We start from the raw sequence: 26,201 nt of genomic DNA, 5'->3' as shown, positions 1-26,201 counted from the left end.
TCAAAAAACTTTCTAACACTATGCCCGAAACAAATAAACAACAAATAGCTTTTTTTGTTACTTTTCGTTTTACTATATAACTACATGCTATACTATGGGGAATCACATAAAATACCAATAAAATATATTGAAGTTTTAGGTTCTAATGTGACAATATGTGTAAAGCTTCATGAGGTATTAACTAGCATGTAGCAATGACAAATGAGGGCATGGACTTTAGCCCTTCCTGGTAGTGGGACATGCAGACACATTGAGCTTTTTGGATTGTGGGACAGGATCTCTGAGGATTAGACTTGCTTCCCACAGAAAACATTAGATCTCATCAGATTGGCATCTTGTGACTTTAGAGGCCAGGAAAAATCATTAGAATTCATCTCTGACTTAAATGTGATGTGGAGAGAAGGTATCAGGTGCAAAGAGTGTTTTTTATACGTGTTACGTTATGGCGGCAGAATACTGTATTAACAAAATGGGTTTGATCTAATTGTGCTTTTTTGTTCTGATGCTTGTGCAAATATCTGCTTATATATTGACTTTAGGTCCAACTTTGCTGTGAGGAAACGTAATGAAAGCTACCACCTACCAGGTAAGAAATATCCTATGTGGGAGCACAGAGTTTGAAGCCAGACTTGAATACAGATGAAGATGCTTGCAGCATTGGAAAATATGTTTGCTTCTCAGTTGGTCAGCGTATTACTGCATCAAGACCACAGTGGCTCACTTTTATAAAAATAATAAATTACACAGTTAACTAATAAACCCTAATTAACATATTTGTAATTCCTTCAAAAATGTGTCTAAACACAAAATGCTGCCTTTTCATGTTAAATATGTGGGGAAAAATGTTATTAATAAATGTATTTGACCATATGGTACTTTAGTGTAACATAGGCTGACATATCATATCTGAGCTGCTAAGCATTCAGCAGATCAGATACTGATATGTCTAGTCCTACATTTCCTATTAAACTTATGCTTTACCAAGCAAGGTTGTCAACACAGTGATGGCTATATCACTTAGTTTGCTTTTTTAGTCTTCTGTATTTTATGTATTAGAGAAATTAGAGGTACCTGAATAAAATGTTGTAAAACACAAACCCAATAATTCTGCCATTGGATGACTTATAAATACTGATGGTTGGAAACTGGTTCCAGTAATAGCTGAATAATTGATTAAATGAGCGTCTGAGAGTAGAGGTCAAGCATGTGAGATTTCAGCCATTTCATACCTTTGTGGTTTTAGTCATTAGATGACTGAGTTTTTTTGAAAGGGAGTCATCTGCCACAGTACATGTTGTAAAGACCATGCCTCAACTTGTGCCTGCATGTTCACCCAAAGATTTCACTGATGTGGGGCAACAGTGGCGGCGGTGGTAGGGGTTCTTCCTGCAACTGGTGGGTTGATGAGTCGAATCCCTGCTCCCTCCTAATCAGTTGCTGTGTCCTTGGGCAAGACACTGCACCGCCTTGCCTGCTGATGGTGGCATTGACAGATTGTCAATTTCTGAAAGGGTGGATGACTGATTGTTGTGTCCTGAGGACCGCTTTGGGGTCCTCAGACCTGATAAAGTGCTATGCAAGTGCAGGACATTTACTATATTTAACTATAATTAAGTAATAAAGTAATTATTCATTATACACATAGTGTTTACCGTAAGGAAATTTAGTTATGTGACTCTAATCAATGGTCTTTTACTAGGAGGCTGAGCTATAGTAACTTTGGTTTGATCAGAGGTTATAATTTCTAATAATTTCTGTTTGAGCAGCTTTATGTATCTTGCAAAATGTTATTTCCCCATTTTATTATATAATTAGATGCACACACTCTTACCCTATTGGTCTGAACATGTTTGAACTCTTGTTGAGAAACTATTAGCGCTTATTTTTTTAGTCTGATTGTGCCTTGTGGTGTATTTAATTGTGTTTATTAAATTCTATCAGATGTGGTCTAGCAGGTGAAAATGACACCTGACATTTAGGTTAGGATATGGAATAAATACACACAAAAGAATTGTTATATAATAATTGGGCTTGCCATACAACCAACACAATCTCTCCCCTGCTATTATGTCACCAGGAACTTGAACTTTGCTCACTGCTGATTAAAATTAAGCATATGGGCTTTTAGAGTCATGCATGACATTCTTGCATTAGTTTGGTGTGGAGTGCCATAGATATTAGCTCATCAATGAATTACATGTTCTTCATGTGACTGCATGACCTTGCGACAGACCTAAGGGTTAGGAAGAAAAACATGTGTCATGTACCCCAGCTATATTGAGTGACTGAATGAATAGGTTGTATTACAAAAACATCAGCTTGTGTTCGTTGCTTAGCTATGTGACAGGGTTTCATCTTTATATTTCTGTAGTCTGGGTAACTGAGACCCAAATACTTGGGATGTATTGAGTTGCCAGCTGGGAACACACCTTCTAAAAGCTGTCTGCTTATGACCAAATAATCAAAAGTGTATGTTAGTACCAAGTCTGGGCAAGTATTTAAGTTACTGTGCCCAGGAGTTCAGTGACTTGCAATCTGGCTCCAGGTTGACTCAGGGCTGTGTTTTGTCTCTTTTTGCTTAGGTCTGAGATGAGGGTGCTGAATTTTAAAATATTCAAATTCTGCATAGAATATACTGTCACTGTGAGATATCAAGAAACATATAATTGCAAAAGGGAACTACTTGTTCATTCTGATTCAGGTAAAAGTTTTTATTTTATTCCTGCAGGTATTAGGTAAATGAAAAAAGCCCCCAAACAGAATACAGACTACAGTTTTATTTATGCAATAAATTTGGTTGGATGTATACTCCAAATTAGGAGATATTGTGGACAGAGGTACTGTGTTTGCAGAAATAACTGAATTACTTGCGGTTGTGTTCCATTAAACCAAAAACAGGAAACATCATTCAATTTTTAATGAAAATATAAACGACTGTGACATCTGTTGCGTCTCTCTCATTACTCATAGCAATCACTGGTCAAACAGTGATCTCCTCCAAAATGTCAATCTTTTATTTTTAGCATCTAATTTTAGATTCTCTTTAATACAGGTGTTCTTGTTTGTTGTCTGTTTATTTATTCAGCTGCTGTCTAACACTACTTATCAACTTTTTAAAGTACATGTTATACTTTGCTCTTGAAGTCTAAGACAGTTCGGGTGACCCAGGTGTCTCTACATTGTTTCGTCTTTATGTGAATGACATCTGACAGTGTTGATTTCCACTGAACAGTTTTAGTTCGGGCTTCAGGCACCTTTCAGCTTGTCTTGTCTGCCATGAATCCCTCAGACACTTAGGTGGTGTCATTGTGGCAAACACGCTTGTCACTTTATGTCCTATCAAATGCTCTTGACTCAGCATAATGAAAGAAAAAACTCTAAAAAAGCCCCTTCCAAAATGTGACTTTTATGTTTGCCAACAATGCCCTGGAACTAACTGTGCTTAACCATGTGAAAATTTGTAAAATACATTGAAAATGATCCTCAAGCCCCTTTAGCATTCATAGTTATAGTGAGCTATTTTTTTGGGATACATGCTGAGACATAGGGTGAAAGGGACTTCCGATTTTAAAAGATGTTATTGTAATTGGCCTCTTTAATGTCACCTTTTCCTATGTAACTCTTGAGTATAAAAACAAAAAATGCCATTTTACATGCCATCAAGGTTCTGCTCATTAAATTTTTGCCACACAGCAAACACTTAAAGCTTATTTAGTTAAGAGTTTTTACAACACTTTCACTGTTCCTAAATGGTTAAATATTTAACACTAAAAAATGCTAGTGTTTTTTAACAACACCTGGGTAAGAGTAGTTTGGTCGTACTTTGGGTAGCTTTAAAAAGCTATTGGGTCAAAAATTTACCCAACACAGTAGATAAATAGTGAACTCACAGTTTAAAATAATTGCAAATTATTTGGCTATTCTAGGGTTGCACGGTGGTGCAGTTGCAGGCACTGCTACTTTGCAACTAGACGTTTCTAGGTTTGAAATCCTGCCTAGAGTGTTTCTGCATAAAGCTATCCCACAAGACAGACATGTACCAAGCTAATCCATTTGAACCAATTGGAAAATTCAACTGCAGTAGCCACCATTCAACCCAAAGAGGGCAGCACTTAGACAGCTTTACGAAAAATATTGCAGAATTAAGCAAGTTTACATAAAAAAGTAAAAAAAAAAAAGCTCAGTAATATAAAGAAAGCACCCTTAAGGCCCAATTTATACATTATGTCTGCAAAATAAATTTGATTTAGTGTTTGGATCCACTTAGAGCTATTTTGTGAAATGCACTATAAACTTTAATACATTGTAATCAAATAAAAACAGATAATCCAAACTGTTCCAGTTTTATAAGAAAATTCTGTGTCCAGTTTTGCTGATTGTTTTCTTGTTTTGATTAGATTTTTTAATTGCTGAGGCTGGATTTGTCCTCCTCTAGCTTGTTTATGTTAGCCCAAGTTTTATTATTAATTGGGTAAAGCATTTGCTGTTTTGTATGTGGAACCCTTTTCTTTGTAATAAATCCTCATAAACTCCACCCCTTTTCATTTTTTTTTTGTCTGGGCACATTTTTATGTTACCACCCCCTGATCCCCGAGGCCTGGGGTCGTAACATAAGTGGGGGCTCATCCGGGATCCTCGTTAAAGAAGATTCTTGTGTCTAGAATTTTTCTTTTTGTTCTCGGTACTTCACTACTATGCCAGTTATGTTCAGTTTGGAGCAGAGGCTGAAATTTTTTCGGGAGTCCCACGGGTCACGGAATTCCCATGAGAATCCCGCGGGATGGGAGACAGCATCAGTAAAGATCACGTGATTGGGACGGTACAGAATAAAAAATGATCGGGAGCAGATGGGAGCAGGAGCTAAGCAATAGGAGGGAAAATAAACTAGGATCAATTGTCCTTGGAAATGTAAAACCGAGACTTTGTTATAAACAAACTACATGACCCACAAGCCAACAGTGCTTCTGCTCGATGTTTTCCACCTGCGTTCAGGATGGAGGGAGCAAACGCAGGTGGAGAACTGGACGTGGTAAAATTGGATTTGCAACGTAAAGTCAGAAGTAAGGACTTATTTATTAAACTCATAGAGCTGACAGGAAAGTCGCAAACATTACCGAGCTTCAGGAGAGTTGAATGCAGCGCTGTTAACACGCAGTCTGCTGCTTGTGAAATGTATTTAGTCGTAATCAAGTTCACCAGTGATTAAGGGACACTTGTAAGGCAAATTCTGGATTATATCAGCCCTGCATCTCTTCATTCATCAAACCAAAAGTACCATCATGTGTCAAGTCTCATCTGACCAACAAAACTGCTCCGTGTGCACTAAAGATTTAAGAGCCTTTGCCACAGTAGAGGGGAAAGATACGGAGCCCGCGAGAGGACATGGAGGATTTTTTTTTTTTTTTTGCCTCCCCACGCAATACTTTTGCGTTCGGCATTTTGGAACAGCAGCACAGATGACAAATTGCTCACAAAACAAACAGCACTGATATGTCATTGATATGGTTTATTTGTCATATGCAGGTTAACACACAGTCAACAATGCGATTAAAGGCTTATGATAAGAAGAACCATTCAAATCACGATAAAAACAAAAGCACTAATGGCGTACAAAAAAAGTACACATCATGCAGCAGCAATAAGCAAAGTGTCACAGATGTGGTTTCGTGCAGTATTATTTTCCAGAGTTCAGTAGTTTGTTTGACAGCTTGTGGATAAAAACTGTCTTTTAGTCTGATTTGAAGATAATTTTATTTAAGGCCGATTTCAAAATAAAACTCAATAAATCTCAAAACGGGTGTAGTGTTTGTTTCATTTTTGCAGTTATCGGGTTTAGAAACTATCCCAAACTATCCCACAAAGTATTATGAAATAACGCAAAGATTATTGCGTGAGAATGCAAAAAGTATTGCGTGGGAACGCAAAAAGAGAAAAAATTCCCCATGTCCCCTCGCGGACCTCGTTGAAAGGTTTCATCAAGGGAAGATATTAAATATGTTGTGAAATAGAAAAAAATTGAATGTACCATTAAATGTACAATTTATTTAATACATCATTAAATATTAAGTGTACCACTAATTACGTCATGCCGTCTTGAAAATTTTACTTAATTATTCAATGGCACATTTAATTGCATAATAGTCCATTTCATTATATAATGGTGCATTTATTGTTTCTAATGATGTATTAAATAAATAAATGGTACCTTTAATTTAATGGCACATTTAATGTTACATTTCTTTCATGTTACATTTACTTCACTTATGGGAGATTCACAACATTTATTTATTTTATGATGATTTTATTGTATTAAATTTGTCCCATTTGACCCTCCATTCTTGGTGCCTGTATAGGAGGTCATGTCAGAATTTGAATCAAGTGTGCTGGAGCAGACACACATCTAAAACTTGCAGGGAAGGGGTCCCTGAGGTCCCTGAGGACCAGGGCTGTGAACCATTGAGGTACAGTTTCTAAATTGTGAAGGTAATGCCTTACCAGGAGTGGGACGGGACAGGATTTTTTTCGTTATGCAGGCCTGGGATTGGGATGGGACAATTTTTCTGTGGGAGCGGGATGGGACAGGAGAGAAAATCCACTCCCGTGTCACCCTCTAGTTTGGAGCACTTTCTAGCTGCCCCATCTATTGAGCTTATTAATACCTGCCACAAGTGTGAACTGCTGCAGTTTGTGGATCACTTTAAACTGCGGGTCCCAAAACAGGCTCTTAAACGTGACCTTCAGGTTCTATTTGTGGACAAGTTGATGGAAGCTGGTGTGATTAAAGTGCCTCATCTGCTTGAGGCTGCAGTGCCAAGTCAAACTGATTTATCTGAGGAGGAGCTTAAAGTTGGCTCTGTTGTGGATGCTGAGGTGGGTGAGCAGGGAAAAACACTTTGTACACTCCCTCATTATGATCCACTGTCTTCTGTTGGCTCAGAGAGCTGGGATGGAGCTCGATTAAAGGTGTAGTTTGTACGTCTCAAAATGGAGGCTACAGAGAAAGCCCAGGACAGAAGAGCTCAACTGGAGCTTGAAGTCAGGAGGATGGAAATAGAGGCAGATGAAGCTGTAAACTTGAGCTGGAGGCCCAGACTCGAGCTGCCTCTGCGGAGACACCAGGTTCCACCTCCATGTCTGCTGTTCCATTTGTTGCTAGGAAGTGTATTTCTTTAGTACCTGAGGTTGATTCATAATTTGCAGCATTTGAGCGCATTGCTGGTGCTTTGCTGTGGCCTAGGGAAACCTGGCCTCTTTTGTTACAGTGCAAATTGGTAACTGGTGAAGCTCAAGAGATGTTGGCAGCACCTCCATTAAAAGAGAGCTTAAATTATGAAATGGTTAAAGTTGCTGTGTTGCAAGCTTATGAGTTGGTCCCAGAAGCTTATAGACAAAAGTTTTGACAACACAAGAAAGTTGTTGCACAAACACATGGTGAGTTTGCCAGAGAGAAAGGCATTCTTTTTGATAAGTGGTGTGCTGTGTCAAGGGCCAACAAATATGACTCATTACGTGAGTTGATCCTGTTGGAAGACTTTAAAAAGTGCATTTCTGATCGTGTGATGTTATATTTAAATGAACAGAATCTGCATCTTGCATCTGCTGCTGTTCTTGCTGATGAGTATGTGCTTACTCATAAGTCAACCTTTATTGTTAATAAGAGGCCACGTGTTAACCCTGTGCCACAGACCCACCTGGTTAAAACTGCTGTTCAGATGTGGTGAATGTTTCTACTGTCACAAACCTGGACATGTCATCGCTGATTGTTTAGCTTTAAAACGCAAAACTCAGCCAATTTCTGACTCTTTGCTGATGCCTTCGTTATCAAGGGAGAGCGACATACAAACTGAAAGTAATATTGTTTCGTTACTCCCAGGTTTGGTGGAGCTGGAGGAGCCTAGTCCAATCTGGGAGAAAGCATCCATTCCCCTGACTAGACAACATTTGTCATCTGCCCAACAAGCTGATGAAACATTGCAAAAATGTTTGAAGAACGTGGTAAGTGCTGAACAAGCTAATAAAGAGAAACAAGCCTACATTTTGGAACAAGGTGTCTTAATGCGTCAATGGTCTCCATCAGGTGCAGAAAGCTCAGACTGCAGTAAAGTTAAACAGTTTGTGATTCCAACTATACATAGACAAAGAGTTTTATCATTGGCTCATGAAAGCCAGTGGTCTGGTCACTTAGGTTTTACCAAGACATACCAGCTTCTGCTAATGCACTTTTTCTGGCCTGGTATGAAACGCGAAACGCAGTTGTCATGTGTGCAAAAAGCTGGTAAACCAAATCAAGTAATACCCTGTGCTCCACTATGCCATGTTCTGGTAATGGATCGGCCATTCGACCATGTTATGGTAGACTGTGTTGGACCACTACCGGGAACAAAGTGTGGAAAACAATATTTGCTCACAATCATGTGTGCAAACTCTGGGTATTAAACATGTTGTTTCCTCTGCGTACCACCCAGAATCACAGGGTGCATTGGAACGGTGGCATCAGACCCTTAAGTCTGCCTTAAGTCTAGGCAGACCCTTAAGTACTGCCTAGACACTGAAAAAACTTGGGTTGTAGGAGTCTCATTTGTGGTGTTTGCTGCTAGAGAGGCTTTTCAGGAATCTCTTGGTTTCAGTCCTGCTGAGCTGGTCTTTGGTCACACACCTCGTGGACCACTCAGAGCCTTGGCAAGATCATTTGCAAACCTTACGCCAAGTATTTCACAGTTTGGCCCAAGCTTCCTTGACTCTCAACCTAGCAAAGTGCGAGTTTGCCAAGGCCACTGTGACATATTTAGGCAGGGAAGTGGGACTGGGACAGGTCCGTCCCATCAACGTCAAGGTTGTAGCGATTAATTATTATCCCACACCTAAAAACAAGACGTGAACTGCGTCGGTTTCTTGGAATGGTTGGCTATTACTGAAACGTTTGCAGAAATTTCTCCTCTGTTGTTCAACCATTAACCAATCTACTAAGCCCAAAGACTGATTTTGTTTGGTCAGATGATTGCAATTTCTGTTTATTCAGCCACTTTTTGTGTTTGTGCTGGTCTTGGCAGAAGTGGTAATATGTTCAGAGTGTACCTGGGAGTTTGCCAACAGTGGGTCATTTTGCATTTTGGATTATAGATGTTTGACAACTCTAGGGAGGCTTTTTACCTGCTCTTTGTCCAAAAAACCTCCTGTTGAGTTTGTATTGTCTGAATTAATTAATGGCTTCCTGCGAAAAGGCATCACCAAAATATCTTTATAAATTTCTAGTATTCACCTCTGCACTGAATACAGTGTGCACCAACCTCAAGGTTGGTGCACACTGAATTCTTTACACTTTTCACATGTTAACAATTAATCTGCTACTTTTGGAGTATTGTGCAAATTCAAGTAGTTTTACTGTCTATAAGATCTGTTTGTAAAGAAAATAAATAAAACATAACCAGGGACAATAAAAGTGATAGTATTTTAATCTATTGCCTTCAGTCCTCTTTATTGAAATTCTCTCTCAGTCCACTTAACCAGACTGAACACATTTATTCTGTGAATTGTATTCTAATCTATTTCAGAAAATGCCAAAGTTATTCTAGGTAAATCTTGCCACTTCCCATGCAGTTATGTTGTGCTGTCAAGCTCTGGATGTTAGTAAATGAACAGCGAAAGAACAGTAATTAAATTTTCAGTTGTCACTAATGCGATTTGTAGATATTTAAAAGAAATTACTGGTTACAGCTGAGTATAATACCTTTTGAAAGGTTGCATAGTTTACCAGCAGACAAAATTATAAATAAATGTTTATTTTCACTGCATTAATATTAATATATGTTTACAAGTCATTTTTTACTTGTAAACATTTCAGTTCAAGTCAAGTCTCGAGTCTATCAGTAGATTTTTTTTTAACTGTCTCTGTCTGACAAGGAGTCAGAAGAAGCTAGGGAAAATAGATTTTTTTAATGACTTTCAGAAGTTTGCATGCCTTTGAAATAAGTTTGGAAATCGCAGATGATGTCACGACTTTGTAAGACTAATAACTGGACAAAAACCTAAAGGCATATGTCAAGGCTAAACCTCAAATACACTGCTTCCTTGTATGACATCATGACAAAAAATCAAAGGTAATCAGCCAAGACACCAGGAAGCCAATTGTGGACCTCCCCACTAGTTCATCCTTGGGTATAATTTCTAGAAGCTATATATGCAAGTATAAAAAGCATGAAAATGTCCAACTATTTTACCAAACAGGAATGAGACAGATTTTGTTCAAAACAGACCAGAAAAAAATTAGGACATGGTAAGTAAGTATACTTTTCCAAACTTAACAAGTCCTGCACTGACATTGGGGGAGAACTCTATCCCAACTGCAAAGTACATGGGTGGTAGTATTATGTTGTACAGGTTTACTTTACAAAGTAGAAGGAATAATGAGGAAATAACATTTTGTTGAAATATTAGAGCAATATGTTAACACATTAGGTGGGGATTTACAGCTTGGACGTAAATAGGTCTTTTAGCAATGTTTCACACCAAACCTTTGGAATACTTTGTACCATGCCAGAGTCTGATTTCTGGAGTGGATCACACCAGTGTAAACTCAGTCTGGACCCCGAAAGAGACCAGAGAACCCTACCCTGGCATGGTTACAACTGCCAGTCTCAGCACAGTTAATCTGGAACCTGAAAGGATTTGCTTCCAGTGTGAATGCATTCAGGCCAGCAAACCCAAAGCAGGAAGAGAGGATGCCATTCAACAGCAGCACATTTAAGTAGTAGAAGAAGTATAAGAAAAACAAAGTAAGAGCACATATCTAAAGACGAAAGAATTTGAAAAAGTAGTGTGGAGGTGTAGGTGCACAACTACATTTGAACACAAAACAACAACAGACATTTTGATGAAACAGATTTTCTTTTAGTGGTTTTTCTACTCCTCACTCTGAGTAAGAGACGTTTAAAGATTATTAAGAAACCACATTTTTATTCTATATTAAAACTGGTACAGTTGAGTCTAAGTAAACATGTTCTACTAAACATGTTCCAAAGTATGCTATAAACTGTAAAAAAAAAAAAAAAAAAGGTTTGTGCTTTTATTTTAATAGGCTGAGTGTGTCTTTTTGGTGATGCTGGACTGATGATTTAACTTTTAATATAAACAATCAGTCCAACAATCCAGTCTTTTGAACACGACGTTTTGGGACTCAGTAAGTAGTAACATGACCATCAACATTTGCAATTAGTTTTACACGTTTTTTTTTCTTGCCAAAGCTTGTTCTATCCAAGAAATAGATGAAAATTACTTTATTTCCCATTTGTATATGTTCTGCAGCTTATAAGTCATACTATTCCTTTATGCTATCTGAGAAAACAACCAAACTAATACAAATGCAATAAGATGTTAAAAATGACTGAAATTCCAAAACCTTTAAGTAGTTTAAGTAATACAATGCATTCGAATAAGGTAGTAAGGACTTTATGGTTACATTAATCACCTGTAGGTTATGTGTTCAAACCTCATGATATACTTTAACTCAGTCCCCTTAGACAATGTTCTTCTTTGTATTGATCCAAAGCCCTTATCACAATCCACAAATATTACAATCTGTAAAATTATAGACAAAAATATCTTGACCAGATAAATAGCTCAAAAGTATTTATATGTGTTCTTTTTAATAACCTACATTTTTCATATAATAAATGTGGTATATGTGTCATCAGCTGTATGTCATAAAAACTGAATAAAGAACATAATTCTCCACTGAAGTTGTTTAAGTGCACATAATGTGACTGGAACTAGCAGACTTCAAAAAGTCAGTTATTTTTTATTCTATATTTAATTATATTCAAGTAAAGGTAATTATATCCTAAGGTTAAATGACCCACTCAGTGCTAGCAGCACTCTAGGCAGAATGTTTATCTGACAAAGTCCCTTGTGCGTAGAAAAATTACTTTTTCAGGAATGGCCGTGAGTAGGTTCAGCACTTGTACATTGTACAACTAATTACTAACATACACTCAAGGGCCACCTTATTAACTCCACTTGCTAGTACTGGGTTGGAACTCCTTTTGTTCTCAGAACTGCTTAATTTTTCGTGACATAGATTCAAAAGGTACTGAAAACATTCTTTACAGATTTTAGTTTATATGGACACCATAACATCACACAGCGTCAGTTAAATCATCTTTTCTTGTTCTGATGCTCACCAAGTTACCTTCACAAGGTCTAGATGGCTAAAACCAGATTGTTGGTTGTTGGTTAATGTATTATTTTTGTTACCAAGCAACTGAACAAGTGTGACTAATAAAGTGGCATGTATTGTACATTCAGTGTGGCAGTGGTAATATTGCTTTGGCTTTTCAACCGCTTTAGAGACTACTGGCACCATATGACCTATTGCTGGAGGAACTCTTGTCGTGGTGGGTAACTGTAAAGCTACACCTCTGACCACAACACCTCCCTAAATAGTTTGTACATTAAAACAAACACAATAAACAAATAATAAATAGTTCCCCCAACCCTTAATGTAATGGCTCCTAGGAGCATTAAAGTGTTACTTTTCTAACTTTGTGTAGCAGCTAGCTGTGCTGCAGTGCTAATGCTAGCTTGTGTGTAAAAAAGAACAACAGGAATAAATTTATTTTGTTTAGTTAGTTTGTTTAGTTTGTTTTTCTCCATACCAGTGATGCAGTTGACATTGTTACCAATCAATTTATGAAAAACAGTGGTTCTTCTTTGTTTTCTTTATAAAGAATGTTTGAAATTCAGCTGCTAAAACATTTAGCTACCACACCTCTTGCACAAATGTGATATCTAGTTTTTTATTCATTAAATGAGAACTGTCCTCTTGACGCTAGCTAACTGGCTTGTGCCCCCTTAGCCTAATAAGAAAGTAACTTTAGTGTATATTCACCCCTCATCTCAATGGGACTATGCAGACTCCCTTGGCGATAAATTTGCTTTCTTATGAGATGTCTTACAAGGTCGTTGACCCAAAAGATGAAAGTAATCCATGTTTTTCAGCTCAACTCTCTTCCAAAGTGTGCTTCTTAATGCACCAGTTGGTAACTATTATCTGCCGTGCCTTCTCTGATCCAGCTTTTATCGTGGATGATTCAATGCCTTGTGGTAACTGGGCCTGCCTTGATGTTAGTGTTCCGACTTGAATTTCATCCACATTTGCAGTGGTTGGATGCATTATTGATCACATCAGTGATTCAAAGGGCAAAGCGACTCACAATCAAGTAAATGACAATACTAATCAGGAAATACTGTTACTACCAGCCAAATATAAGGAGACATTTATTTTTTAAATGGAGACTTCAGAAACGAGAACATGTCAATAGTACGTCTTCTTTGTAGAAATAGAACAACCGCAAAAAAGTGAATTATAGAGACAAAAAAGTATTTTTGGCATTGGTGCTATTAACTCATGGACAATAATTCGGTGATCATGTTTTTTGGACTTTTTTGCTAAATCTTATGTTCATTTACTTACACACTCTTACACAAGGCGTGTCCGTTAATTAATCACAAAACATAAACTCACAGGCATTAACATATTGTTGGCACAACTGGTAAAGATGTGCAAAAAGCCTTAATTAAAAAAAAAATGTTTTGCAGTAACATAATTTTAAACCGAAAAAAAAAATTTAAAGTCCAACTTTTAAGTACCGGTAAGTTTATTCAGACAGGGGAAAAAAAAATCCCACATTAACAGAGCAAAAATTAACAATTACTGCCCCCAACAGCTCTTAAAAATAAATGTTACAGAAGCATGTAATGTGTACTTTACTCTTATAGTTATACTCTAACCAAGGCTTATTTCCTTTACCCACTGGGTTTAATTAGGACCCAAAGTTATCTTACTGAAGGTACAGTTAGCAAAATGCTAAGAGGTACAACATATCTTAAAATCTCACTGACAACCACTAGACTCAATCCAAATGGCAACTTGTGTTTTGAAGTATTCCCAGGAAAAAGCCTTTTCTGCCCCAATACTGCTAATTTACATGTGTGGAGTTTGCTCAACTGTACAGGCACTTCAAACACTGTGTTGTTTGATCAGCAGACACTAAGGCTGAGCTTTTGTGGCAACAACCTGTCCAGGTGGGTGTGGTGAATAACAAGGGATGCACATTTGGAAAAGCACCTCATGCCCGCTGAAACTATGGTAAATTATATGATACTGTGGACCTGTTTTTCTTCCAAGTCCTTGGGATCCTTCTAGAAGTGTCATGTCATGAATCCATGATAATACTGTTTCAAGAAACTAAAAATCGCTTGCAATTTTGTCTGTGGAGACTGTATTAGGAAAGTAGAATGCTCTGTGTGAGTTCATGAAAGTAAAGGAGGAATAACTTTACATAGATAGACCCAAGTTATGATTTCAGTAATTTGATTTGGGGCTGCACTGAGAACCAATAAACCTTGCTTATTTTTTTGTGATCAGATTTTTATGTTTTGCGCTGATATGTTCAATTAGAAAGTACAGAAAAAAGGAATGCCTACAGAAATGTGTATGAACAAAGTAGACAATTTTGTCCACTTTGAGGTTTAATTTTGTTCAGTTACATATTATTAAGCTTAAGTGTTTGCTTTGAGCTGAGTGAAATAAAATTTACAGAGTGAAGCCTGATTTGGTTGGTCAGGATCTGCAAATGAGATCTCTATGCATGAGAGGACAGAAGTCCTTGGGGCACTGCCAGGGGCAAGAATGCTGAGCACTGCAGAGTTTTCAACATTGACCTGCCAAATATGTATACATTGTGGCATACTGGTTTAATTTCATCATGGCTGCATCATAACATCATTCATTCCAGATGGCAAGAATGCCCTTCCACATTTCTTTCACATGAACATATTTCAAAGAGTATTGCATTTCCGATGGAAGTCTGAATTATTGATTCAAGGCAGCATTTTAGTCAAGTCATAAGGTGGAAAAGGACAGTGTTCAAACAGGTTAGAGAGAAGAAGAATGTGACCTTTTAATACGAGTCTAAGTAACACTCAATGGCAGTGACAAAAGTCAGAATCAGAGAATTGGGCCTGGATAATGAGCAACATGCTTGTTGACCCACTTAGGTCAATATTTACACAGAATGAACTTTACTTTGCAGTACTTTGCAGTACATATCCGATACTAATACTATTTTCAATAGCACTTGGCAAGAGGTTCAAAATCCAAGGCCAATGTTGGGGATTGTTTAAAATTGTTGCACATAGGAGAACATGCACAATTATTTGTGGAATTTTCTGGAAAAAGAGAATAACTTATTTCTACCTCTGCAGGTATGCAAATGGGTTGCTTACCCCATTACTTTAAGTAAATGGAGGCTGGACCACATGACTTTGAGTTTCCTGGTCTGTTTCCTCATAGCTTCTGCAATAAAGAAAAGGCAAGAAATAAGTTGGTCTCGTCAAATATCTTAACAGTTTTCTTTGTAATTAATTTCATTTGACATAAAGCTCTGAAATCTGATGTTAGTGCTTCATTATGTTTTAATAGTTGCTTGGGAATGGTGTCTACTTTCAAGTCATTAGGTGAGTTGTTCTTTTTGCTTGATTTATTAATCATGAAAGTAATGCCTTACTAGTGTGACGATTAAATCCCAATTGTATGTGAAAACCTTAAACAGCTCTATCTTCCGACTCAAAGGTGTGCAAAACTATGTCTAATACACAGCCACTTCCTGTAACCACAAACTGAAAGTCCAAGGCTTCTTCCGATGCATTTTTTCTAAGATGTTCTGCAAGAAACTTTTAAACATACTCCATGGACCTGTATTTCAGTCCCTTTGCCCTGAGGGCCCCTCACAGGATTTAGTGCAGCTAAGTGCCTTCAGAAGCCACATCATTAGTAAATAAAATTCACTTGTGTGTATTTTATTCTCGGCCTGAATATAGTTGTTCTATAAAGGCCTCAGGGTTGTTGGAGAACATTAATGACCCAAAAAGTCTAAGAAACATAGCAGACAGCTCAGCTTTAAAGCCATGGATAAGTTTGAAGTAAGATTATGTTCTAAAACAAAATCCCAAGCCTTAAAGATCTCATAGAACACTATTTAATCCATTATCAGAGAATAAAACAAGCCTGGCATAAGAGCAAAGCTACAATCACATGGCTAGCTACATAAACCGACAAGGTAGGCAAGGAGAGCATTAATTAGAGAAATATCCACGAGGCCCATGATGACTCTGGAGGAGCTGCAGAGATCCACAGTGGGAGAATTGTTACTAGGGAAACTATTAGTTGTGCAAACAACAAATTTTTATCGAAGGATTTATGGAAGAATAGCAGAAAGAAATTCGTAAAACATTGCTGTTTAAAGTTGCCAACAAGCCATGTAGTGGGCACAGAAAACCTCTGGCGAAATTTTAATTTTTTGCATACATGCCAAATTATATTTATGGTGGAAAGCAAATACCCTGAACCCGCACCATCCCAACAGTAAAACTTGGTGGTGGCGGCATCATGCTTTGTGAATGCTTTACTTCAGCAGCGACAGGAAAGCTGCTCATAGTCGATGGGAAGGTGGGAGTCTTCAGACTGGATGGAGGTTCACCTTTCATTAGGACAAAACCCCTAAACATACAGCCAGAGTAACAATGAATGGTTTACAGCTGAGGTGTCCAAAGTGCGGTCCAGGGACCATTTGTGGCTGCCGAATGCAATGAGGGCAGCAACAGTGGTACAAATTTGGCCCTCTAGTGGGCACTTTTGGCAATTTGTCAGATAAGATTTTTGAAGAAACTTTAAATTTTTGTTGCTGGCAATTATCTTAAGATTCTTTCTAGACAAACAAAACAGAAAACAATTAGGAAACTGCACCTTTGTTTTAATATGGCAATATTGTAATTAAACATATTGCATGTTCAATGTATTGCTGAGTAGGTAAAAAAAATAAAATTACAACGAAATAAGTTTGTGTTTTAAGTTGGAAACAAAATGGCCCCTGTGTGGTTCAACTTTGGAATTTTGCACAAGGTTTGGACATCACTGGTTTAGAACAAAGCCTAACCATGTTTTAGAATGGCCCAGTCAAAGTCCAGAACTAAATCCCATATAGAGTCTTTAGCAAGGTTTTAAAATAGGATTTCCCCTGTCATTGATGTACACAGCACACATATTCTTATTGTTAGACATTTATCATTTTTCCTCCCCCTTTACAAGTAAACGATGTGGGTTACATTGATAACTGGCGAACATTTTGGGGATAACCTGGTCTGATCCGGAGAGACGGCATCCATCCCACTTTGGATGGAGCTGCTCTTCTTTCTAGGAATCTGGCCGAATTTATTAGTTCTCCAAAACTCTGACAACCCAGGGTTCAGACCAGGAAGCAGGGTCGTAGTTTAACACTCCTCTCTGCAGCTTCTGTACTACTACCCACCCATTACCCTATTAAGACAGTGTCTCGCCCACAGCCAAAATTGAATAGATTAAAAAACAATCTAAAAGGAGGAAATCAGGAAAATCTAATAAAAATAAACACAACTCAGACCGAAAAGAAAAATAAAACAATTAAATGTGGCTTACTGAACATAAGATCTCTCTCTTCAAAGACATTGCTAGTTAGTGACCTGATCTGTGACAATCAGATTGATTTACTTTGCCTCACAGAAACCTGGCTGCAGCAAGAAGATTATGTTACTATAAATGAGTCAACTCCTGCTAATTATTAAAATTTTCACATTCCTCGAATTACTGGGCGATGAGGAGGAGTAGCAACCATCTTTCAGTCGGATTTATTGATTAGCCCCAGACCAATCAATAGCTACAACTCTTTTGAATATTTAATCCTTAGTTTTCCTCATCCAAATTGCAAAGCACTAAAACCTCTTTTGTTCGTTGTTTTGTACCGTCCACCAGGCCCTTACTCTCAATTTTTAGATCAGTTTTCAGACCTTTTATCTGATTTAGTGTTAAATACAGATAAAGTTATTATATTGGGGGATATTAACATTCGTGTAGACGCTGAAAGTGATAGCCTAAATATAGCGTTTAATGCTATCTTAGACTCAATTGGCTTTGAACAAAACATTAACAAACCTACCCACCTTTGTCTTCATTCTCTGAACCTTGTGCTGACATATGGCATTGAGTGTAAAGACATAACAATATTTTCTCATAACCCTGTCCTGTCTGACCATTTCTTTATAACCTTTGAGTTTAATTTAACCGAGTACTCCACAGTAGATCATTATCAGGCGATGCTGTAACAACTTTTAAAGAATCTGTTCCACTTTTAATTTCCTCATTATCACTGAAAAGCACAGTGGAGGGCAATAATTCTGTTTCTGCTCTTTCACAAATTGATTCTTTTGTTCATAGTGTTTCTTCATCATTGCGTGATGCATTAGACAATGCAGCCCCCTTGAAAAAGAAGGTAATCATTAATAGGAGGCTAGCTCCTTGGTTTAATTCAGAGCTGCGTACTTTAAAGCACAATGTTAGAAAATTGGAGAGAAAATGGCAGTCTACACACCTAGAGGATTCCTACTTAATCTGGAAAAATAGCCTACTGTTGTATAAAAAGACACTTCGCCAAGCTAGAACAGCTTATTTCTCATCATTAATAGAAGAGAACAAGAATAATCATAGGTTTCTCTTTAGTACAGTTGCTAAACTTACACAGAGTCATAGCTCTGTTGAGCCATCCATTCCCTTAGCTCTTAGCAGCCATGACTTTATGGGATTCTTCTTAAATAAAATTGATTCTATTAAAAAGAAAATCTTTGACATACTCCCGAAGATGATTACTTCATCCTCAGCAAGTGAGACAACATTGGAAATAACTGCAGAACCTGATTTGTGTTTGGACTGTTTTGATCCTGTGAAGCTTCCTGAGTTATCAGAAATATTAGCTTCATCTAAACCTTCAACTTGTATGTTAGACCCAATCCCAACCAAATTATTTAAGGAAGTGTTCCCTCTGATTACCAGCCCCATTTTAGATATGATTAATCTATCTTTAGTAAATGGATATGTACCACAGGCTTTTAAGGTAGCTGTAATTAAACCTTTACTTAAGAAACCTTCGCTTGATCGAGATGACTTGAAAAATTACAGACCTATATCCAATCTTCCATTCTAAAATTCTTGAGAAAATAGTTGCTAATCAAATGTGTGAGCATTTATACAGCAATGACCTGTTTGAAGAGTTTCAGTCAGGTTTCAGAGTTCATCATAGCACTGAAACAGCTCTGCTGAAAGTCACTAATGATATTCTTATGGCCTCAGATAATGGACTTGTGTCTGTTCTGGTTCTGTTAGATCTCAGTGCTGCATTTGATACAGTCAATCACAAAATTCTCTTAGAAAGGCTGGAATATGCTGTAGGGATCAGGGGAACAGCGCTAGGCTGGTTTAAATCTTATCTGTCTGACAGATTCCAGTTTGTTCATGTAAATGATAAATCATCTTTAAACTCCAGGGTTAATTGTGGAGTACCACAGGGTTCAGTACTTGGGCCAATTCTCTTTACTATATATATGCTTCCAATAGGTCAAATTATTAGGCAGCATAGGATACATTTTCATTGTTACGCTGATGATACTCAGCTTTACTTATCCATAAATCCTGATGAACCCAACCAGTTAGATAGACTACAAGCATGTCTTGAAGATATAAAAACGTGGATGACGTTAAATTTTTTGCTTCTAAATTCAGACAAGACAGAAGTTGTCGTCTTTGGACCGGAGTCTTTAAAAAAGAAACTGCTTAGTCAGTCACGTAACCTGGATGGCATTAAATTGACCTCTGATAATAAAGTAAAAAACCTTGGTGTTATTTTTGACCAGGACATGTAATTTAAATCCCATATTAAACAGGTTTCTAGGATTTCCTTCTTTCATCTCCGGAACATTGCCAAAATTAGAAATATCCTATCTAGGAGTGACGCTGAAAAACTGGTCCATTTGTTACTTCAAGGCTGGACTATTGTAATTCGTTACTATCAGGATGTCCAAAAAATGCAGTTAAAAGCCTTCAGCTGATTCAAAATGCTGCATCAAGAGTTCTGATGAAAATTAAAAAGAGAGATCATATCTCTCCTATTTTAGCTTCCCTTCATTGGCTCCCTGTTAAATCCGGAATATAATTAAAAATTCTCCTCCTCACATATAAAGCCCTTAATGATCTAGCTCCATCATACATCAGAGATCTGATTGTTCCATATGTTCCTAACAGAGCACTTCGTTCTCAGACTGCAGGTTTACTGGTGGTTCCTAGAGTCTCTAGAAGTAGAATGGGAGACAGATCTTTTAGTTATCAGGCTCCTCTCCTGTGGAACCAGCTCCCAGCTTTAGTCCGTGAGGCAGACACCCTGTCTACTTTTATGGCTAGGCTTAAAACTTTCCTTTTTGATAAAGCTCATAGTTAGAGTGGCTTAGTTTATCCTGAGCTATCTTCCTTATTTTTTACTTCCGTCTTCTTCCCTCCCTGTTGGTTGGAGTAAGGGGGAGTCAGGTTTAGCCTAAACCGGCTCAGTTATGGTTGAGGTGCAAACACACCCTCCATTTCTGCTACCTGTATAACCCCTTCTTTTTTCCAATGGTTATAATCAGTCTGACAGAGGGAGGTATTCCAATCATTGTGGTTTTTAGTATAACAATGACCATCAGTGGGACCCTTTGTGAGGTGCCGTGAGACGACATTGTTGTAAATAAGCGCCGTTTAACTAAATAATCTGAACTGAAAATATCTGTGTAGTTATGCTGCTATAGGCTTAGGCTGCTGGAGGACATAACGGCCACTTTCACCCTCTTCGCTACATTCTCACACCACTCTCCAATTTTGCATTGTTTGCTGTTATTTCAGCTTTTAACCTTGTTCTCTCTATTCTCTTCCTAGAAGCTACACCTGGCCTGGCTCTGTGTCTACCTGTGACACCTTTCTGGAGAGGGGAATCGTCCGAGCTTCTGCTGGCAACAACTTAATGCTCACCCTCTACCAATGATCCACATGGCCCTGTCTTTTAGTGTTTAACCCTTTCTCTCTCCTAGACATGGAAATTGACTGAGCTTTTACTGTAACTAATTATATGTGCTCTCTTTCAGACTCTAATCTTGAACACTGGCTCAGAGTTTCTGTTCTTTCTTTCTAGGTGAAACGACTAACGGAACTACATCCATTAACATTTACTTTTCCTTCCCATACAAAGTACTTCTGGATCAGTGCTTCTGTGTTCTTTTTGTGTCTCTGCTCTGTTCTCTCAAACCCCCAGTCGGTCGTGGCAGATGGCCGCTCACACTGAGCCTGGTTCTGCTGGAGGTTTCTTCCTGTTAAAAGGGAGTTTTTCCTCTCCGCTGTCGCTACATGCATGCTCAGTATGAGGGATTGCTGCAAAGTCAACGCCAGTGACTGTCCAGTCTCTACATGCTCATCCAGGAGGAGTGAATGCTGCAAGTCACTGACTGGATGCAATCTGCTGGGTTTCCTTAGATAGAAAAACTTTTTATCCAATTTGAATAAAAAGCTAATTCCGAGTGCACTGTTCAATTGTTAGGATTAATCGGAATGTATGTACCTGACTGTTGTGAAGTGCCTTGAGACAACATGTGTTGTGAATTGGCGCTATATAAATAAAACTGAATTGAATTGAATTGAATTGAAGTATATGCTACTTTGTGGAGGCCAGTCACGAAAGCATTGTAATAAAACACAACCTCAAATCCAGTTTTGTGGTTGTCCTTTATCCTTTTGGAACACGTAAAGGTATCACTGGACCTTAAAATTTAGCCTCACATTCACATTCCACCTAGCTGGACAAGCACTGTCATTTTTTTTTTTAACACTGCTTAATTTAAATTCACCACAAAATAATAATACATTAAAACCGACAGATAAAAACTGGTAGACACAGACATTACCACATTTGCCATTATTGATGTAACAGTGGAATGAATTTTCAGTTTTAAATAAAATATTTATTTCAATACAGTCATTGTCTACCATATACAAAAACAAATATCTTTTTAAATGTTTTGCTATATAAGAATAACTTCTGTACCACATAAGCAATATGTTTCACTGAGTGATAACTATGACTCACGGTCCAATTCCCAGTTCTTATTCTCCTGTAATGTGGAGTACTTCTGTTTGACCTAATGAACAAATGTTTGGCAGAACCAGGTCTTACATACACCCCATCTTTCATTTTGTTCCCATGTCTCCCTTTCTTGAGATGTAAACAGAGGAAGAAAATGTAAATCAAGAGAAGATGAGCTGAGGCAGCAGACATTAGACTAAAGAAGAGAGGCTTTCTTTGGAGATGTCATGATAAACTGATGTCAGTTAGTACAATGTGTGCCACAGCAATTCCATCTGTCTATAAATTTGTTGCTGCTTACACTCTGAAAAATGAGATCAGTGCAATAAAAACAAGAAATAAATGCATTTTAGTAAGACACCAACAACTAACAGATACATCTTTTACCATTTGTTGTGTTTGAGTACTGTTCCTATAATTTGTCTATTAAGTGACACGTCCATTGAGATATGCAGTTGGTTGCGGATCCAGCAGGCAAAGAATGTTTAAACATTTGCAGCCTGCATTTTAGTTCGGGTTTGGTGATACCAACTGCTAGCTGGGCCAGAACAAACAGCCGCTTTCAACAGAGGCTGATGTCAGTTTAAAGGACACAAGCAACCAATTTAAAAAATCATGAGCACCGTTTAAAAACTCCAACGTTAGTTATGCTTGTAATCTTAATTCTACAAAAATCTTAAAAATAAGCTTCAGCTTTAAAAATAAGTTGCAAAAAAGCTGGAACACTGAAGTTCTAGCAACACCCTTAAACTCATTCTGGAACTGCTTCAGTGAAAAACCAGATGGCGTGCATGAAAGTGTAAGTAATTCAAACAAGAAATTAAATCTCATTGCATAAAGCTCTGATAAAAAGTAATCCAGAATACTTGGGTTTGTTTCTATCCGGACATCGTATGGTTTATACTCTATTACTGAAGTTAAGGCATAAAACAAGGCAGAGGTTAACGAGATATCGAAGAGTTATTAACCTGATGGTGATGATGATAAAGAGGAGAAACTGTTATTGTTTGTAGTCATGATTGAGTACCAGGAGAAAGGCGAGTATACCCACAAAGGCTAAGGTTGGCAGATTGTGGTAAGCGGTGTAGGTTGGTAGTGATCCTTTGTTTGTTTCCAAAGGGAGATGGAGAGGGAGATGGACATGGCGCCAGAGCCTTGGAGGGTGAACAGGCAGCTGAGTGATGTTGGTGGAATCTGGAGCTGTGGCGATTGCTCTAAGACTGCAAGGGAATCTCAGCTTCCCCTAAAATGTCAAAAAATAAGTGATCAGATATATACTTTTGTGTGTACATGTCATTGAATAAATATGTGCAACAACGTGTTACATTTTTGTTCAGAATCAGCTTCTTATCACTGGTAACGATGCAGCTTTCCTGTCACTCATTCCCGCAGCTTCACGGTGCTTTAAACAGTGAGTTCAATAGCGAAGCAAAATAGCTGGGCTTTGTCCCGCCCATCGGACGCTCAGCGTCTCTGGGGTTCTATGGGGCAGTGGGCTGGCCTCGGCTGGCCCGGACGCTCAGATTTTGCATGATGATTGGATGATCTGTCTGAGCCTGAATCCCTTTTTGATCAACAGCGAAATGAGCGAATCAGCGATCTTGAAAGGTGTTGAAAGACCAGCATCTGCCACTGGTCTGGAGGAGTTCCAACATAGAGCCTGGGGAAACAGCCAGAGGATATTAACGGAAGAATTTCCAGAATCAGTACTTCCAAGAATTCTGAGGCCTTTCAAGACAACGAAAAGGAATGCAAGTATTGGATAGGAGGCCTGATTACCACTCTGTGAGTAGGAATGATCTAGCGTCTACCTAAGGGGAACCCACTCCTCTTAAAGTGGAAATAATCCCCGTGTAAAAGAGTAATACTGCCCCCAAACAATTTTGAAAAATGCCACCAAAGAGGGCAGTGCTAAGTGTGGGAATGAGCAGATGTGGTTAAGCAGAGGTGTGGTCAGGAGGACGAGGGAAAGTGGCAGCACCCCCCTTAAGAAAGGCTTTACAGAGCCCAGCGGGCCTGAACCTTATCACTTTCAGCTGCTGGCTTAAGGCGTTAACTCAGCGATGTCCAAAGCCGGCGCTGCCGCAGCAGTGGAGGAACAATTCCAACACCTGACTCACTACGGGGGCTGTGGCGTAAACATGTGCCTAGCTGTACCGTTTGAACCAATAGGAAAGTTCAACTACAGTAACCACCGTTCAACCCAAAGAGGGCAGCACTAAGACGGTTTTAGGACAAATATTGTAGAGTTAAACAAGTTGCCCATGAAATAAAAAAGAATAGCACGGCAACATAAAGATAGCACACCTAAGGCCCCGTTTATACAGCTTATCTGGAAAAAAAGTTAATTTGAGTATTAGTCCTTCTTTAATCTCCACCTGATTGGCCTCGATGGCCTGTAGCTGCCAGTCACACCCTGCAATGGAAGAGATGAAGCACACACACAACCTGCACACAGCGCTATATCCGAGGCGTATGTTTGAACCAGTGTTTATGGTGAGCATACAACACCTTGGCTGTATTCAGACTGGAAAAGGATTAATGCTAATTTGCAACACTCATAACACTGAGTCTCTGTCTGAACCAGGTGGATGACAGGCAGAGGACGTTGAGTATGAGTATTTGTTCCCTGATTTTCTTCGCATGTTATCTGATCTCCAGCAATTGTTTGCAGGGTGAGGAGTTCTCATGGTTGAAGGTAAATAACCTGGGTAAGTATTATTGGTGTTGTCTGGACCAGGACGTGACTTGAGAATCTGGAGGATGCTCAGGTGGATCTGGGTTTGTGAGTCTAAAGCGCCAAAACTAACTTTCAGTACTGACTGAACACAGGAGTGCAAATGTTTGTCACTCAATGGCTGTGTTGTCATAGGATCAATTTGTTCCTGAGATACTTGTTGGTTTCTGTTTGTCTGGTTGTTTGTGTCAGTTGCCCCAGTTGTTTCAAGTACTTTCTCATTACGGCTAATATTTCATGTTAGACCTACTTTGGAATTACTTTGATGTTTCATTGTCTGTCTGAGGTGCATGTAAACAACCTGCCTTGTAAATCTATACCTTGATGTGTCAACAAGACATGACATAATTAACTAGAGCATAAAAAGCTGCTTTGAGGGTTTCCAAAGCTGAAATAATATGCACCTACTGTTTTATTCATGTGTTGAAAACTCTCCTTTATTCCACTAATGACTTCAAAACCAATCTCTTCCAGACTCATTGTGTCATTTTGAAAAATGTTGCAACTTCTATAGCCACCTACAGTAAATTTCCATGGGCATACTGACGGTTCATATCTAACAAGTGCTCAGACAATTGTTCATTGGAGACTGCAGCAGCCGTTGAGATGCAGCGTATTTGTCAGTGCAACTTTTAATGCTTTGTAATGAGAGAATGATATGTTTTCAGAGTCAACAGCGAAGACAAAGATTTGTTTGATTCTGAATAGCAATTTGTTTTGACTGGGTAAGAGCTCACGAGTGGGAATATTCCACAGAGAGGACAGTTGTACATAAATTCCAAATGGCTCGGCTACAGTTTAACCTTGATGCTCCTCGGTCAAAAATAAATTAGATGTGGTGCGAAAGCTGACTATATTCCCAGTCCCACCCTGCTGATGTTTGTCTCCCAGCTTCTGTCCCTGCCATTTGTCTGTGTCCACAGTGGTTCCTGTGCCCACACCCACCCAAAACAGTAGCTTGAAATGAGATTCACTCAAGTGCATAATCCCTCAGTTCTGCTTCATTGTGATTAATTGACCAAATATCTCTCACAAATGAAGGGTCCATAGACACGGCTTTCATTATTAAAAATGGAGATGTGGTGCACCACAACTATGTCCTCATAAGTTAATCGCTTGCAAACTAGTCCAAGGAACACATTGTTATTACAGTTTACCGTTAGAGGATCTTCACCAATTAGACCCCTTGACAAAACGATTTACTGACATGTTATTAAAAACCCGTCAGAGAAATGGACATCATGCAGCGAAATGGCACTTAGGATCAATAACTAAGTAAGCTCCGGAGTGTTGTGCAGCTTGTTGTCGGGCAGAAGCCTTCACACATAGAGTTTTGCTCTCAGGGAACTTCTCTAGTTTCTCATTAGTGAAACCACACTCTCCTTATTAATGTCATGTAGGTTTATAGCATTCTGTTTTACACAGGTTTACCTTTCGTGACA

General features: G+C 38.5%; 1 long non-coding RNA gene across 1 annotated transcript; it reads left to right on the top strand.

Annotated features, from left to right (window-relative positions):
* The first annotated feature begins 272 nt into the window (after nucleotides 1-272).
* Nucleotides 273-15,368, top strand: LOC124857613. Its single transcript, XR_007035633.1, has 3 exons — nucleotides 273-403; nucleotides 540-586; nucleotides 15,262-15,368. It is a non-coding gene; the product is annotated as an uncharacterized LOC124857613 (long non-coding RNA).
* Nucleotides 15,369-26,201: the final 10,833 nt, after the last annotated feature.

Source organism: Girardinichthys multiradiatus, chromosome 21, assembly GCF_021462225.1.
Source record: "Girardinichthys multiradiatus isolate DD_20200921_A chromosome 21, DD_fGirMul_XY1, whole genome shotgun sequence".
Classification (NCBI taxonomy): Eukaryota; Metazoa; Chordata; class Actinopteri; order Cyprinodontiformes; family Goodeidae; genus Girardinichthys; species Girardinichthys multiradiatus.
The sequence above is the reverse complement of the archived record's forward strand: the minus strand, read 5'-3'. Positions and strand labels throughout refer to the sequence as shown.